This window comes from Physeter macrocephalus, chromosome 2 (assembly GCF_002837175.3).
Source record: "Physeter macrocephalus isolate SW-GA chromosome 2, ASM283717v5, whole genome shotgun sequence".
Classification (NCBI taxonomy): domain Eukaryota; kingdom Metazoa; phylum Chordata; class Mammalia; order Artiodactyla; family Physeteridae; genus Physeter; species Physeter macrocephalus.
In genome coordinates, this window is record NC_041215.1 from 30,736,176 (window position 1) to 30,738,669 (window position 2,494).

General features: G+C 48.4%; 1 pseudogene; it reads right to left on the reverse strand.

Annotated features, from left to right (window-relative positions):
- Positions 1-514: 514 nt before the first annotated feature.
- Positions 515-2,244, reverse strand: LOC102986523 (alpha-globin transcription factor CP2-like; annotated as a pseudogene).
- Positions 2,245-2,494: the final 250 nt, after the last annotated feature.

The window sequence follows — 2,494 nt, forward strand, 5'->3', positions numbered from 1 at the left end:
TTACTATTAGTCATAGAATTACAGGGGATTCAAAAGAAGAATTTTCTTCTTTCTCTGTATTTCTCTTTGATGAGGTTTTCAGAGGCAAAAAAAGATTGAGGATCTAGTCTTATGAATACAGATGTTTGCTTTTATGTTAGAAAAAAAAAATTACATGGCTCCATATCACAAAACGTAACATCTTTCCATTAAACATCACACAATTCTCATCACCATTATGCCCTACACACACCTTAAATGATGTGGAGTTTCTATTGATATTCACCAACAATAGGGTCCAGAAATTTAAAATAAGAAATGGTTGCAGAAATTCATGTTGGGCAGTAATCTGTGTGTGCCCCAAGAGCTTGGACCAACACAGATGCCTGGGATTCTACCTCCAAGGCCTGGACTCCCCCACATACAGTCAGATGGGTCAGGTTCCTGCAGCCCTTCAAAGCTCCCTTTGCGTCCCCCTTCAAGAGGGGAAAATAGGTGAAAGAAGCAGCAGCCACTGAGGACGGACTGTCCCACACCTACTTCAGTACGATAAGATAGCTATCATTGGTTTCTGCTTTCATTGTGTCCAGAATAAAACAGGCTTCTTCCTGAAAGTTCTGTACCATCTCATCACTAATAAGCACATGGCCCCTGCTTGTAGACCTGACTGATCTGGCAAGGGGAAATGCTGAAAAGCTGAGCAATTTTTTTCTGTCAGTTCAACAGCTGTCAGTTCTTCTAGGTAGATGGCATGGTCACCAGAGACAGTATTTGAGTCCCCATCCTCATATGCTTCTATTGCTGTTGCTGCTGCCTCCTCAGCTGCAAGGTTTCCTGACAAACATAAATGGTTAGCCTTGGGCGCACCATCCGGCCTTTTTTAATGCATTAAAAAGTCTGATTCCAGGACTCCCTGGTGGCGCAGTGATTGAGAATCTGCCTGCCAATGCAGGGGACACGGGTTCGAGCCCTGGTCTGGGAGGATCCCACATGCCGCGGAGCAACTGGGCCCGTGAGCCACAACTACTGAGCCTGCGCATCTGGAACCTGTGCTCCGCAACAAGAGAGGCCGCGACAGTGAGAGGCCCGCGCACCGCGATGAAGAGTGGCCCCCACTTGCCACAACTAGAGAAAGCCCTCGCGCAGGAACGAAGACCCAACACAGCAAAAATAAATAAATAAATTAAAAAGTAACTTAAGTAGGCATTATATTAAAAAAAAAAAGTCTGATTCCATCTGCAGGGCCACAGATTTGAATCACATCATCTCTAGTTAGTTTCAATAAATCTGCCCCTGAGAAGTTTGTAAAAAGCCTCGTGAATGTGGAAAAACGGTTTCGATGCAACCACCGCTGAGCCTTCTGAGGCGTGGTTGTTGGCAGGAGGTTATCTGTGACTACAGGGGGCTCTGGCTGGTGATTTGGTGAACCATTTCCTTCCCCAAGAGAAAGACTGCTATGGCAACTGTTGAAGCCAGGTGATGGGGAATTAGTGACATACGTGATCTCTGGCCATGGAGAACACTCTGTGAGTACAGTTGTCTCATAGGAAGGTTGATATTTCTCCTTCTCATGAGGCGTTCGTCTCTCCATTTGCTCCCTGTCTGTTTTTTGTTTTCTGTCCGCACCTTTGGGCGTGAAGACTTTGATCTGGCAGCTGGCTGAGTGTAAGTGCTCAGTATATGCCCCGTCCTCGTTCTCCTGGAAGGTATCGATTTGTACTCGAAATGGCACTCCCTTCTCTCCACCATGTTTCCTCATGTGAACTCTGTGCTAATACAGTGCACCTGAATAAACACAGATGTCCTCCTTGCAGGGTCCCACAGGAGCTCCACTGTATTTAGTTGGTTTGGATTAGCCCTAGGATCGATTATACCCACAGACATTGGGATACATCTGTCATGGACCACAACATGGAATACGCTCTTCAGCAATTTGCCATTAATTTCTGGTAGTTCTCCAAGTCTCCTGTCGTCTAGTATTCGGATTTCATAAGACCGGCCTTGAGTGAGATACGTCAGGGTTTCCTCCTGGAGTCTCACCGCTGGCAGCGCAAAGCACATATTGAAAGGGGAGGATTTTACTCTCATTGTCTGGAGGCAAACTGGACTCTTCTTGCTTAAAAATGGGCAAAGCTAGGACATCACTCATGCTACCAGCACCAGCACGCAGCTCTGTCCGATCCCGGATAGTCTAGCATCAGAGCCCTGCACCAGCCGGGATTCAGTCACCTCATCGGTCAGAGGCGGCTTCAGAGCCCAGGCCATCCTGGCTCCTTCCTTTGGCCCCAGGAGACGCCGTTTCCAGTACAAAGGCGAGTAGTGTGAGTCTACCCAACGGGGGCAAGACTGCAAGACTGTAGAAAACTACAGACCAAGATCTCCCACGCAATACTCACCAGCCGCCCCCAAGCCGCCCCCCCCACCCCGTACTGCCCGCACAACGAATCTCCCGCACCCTCTGCTCCTCGCTCTTGGCTGCCCTGACTTCCAGAATCCCTCCCCCTCCCCCTCCCCC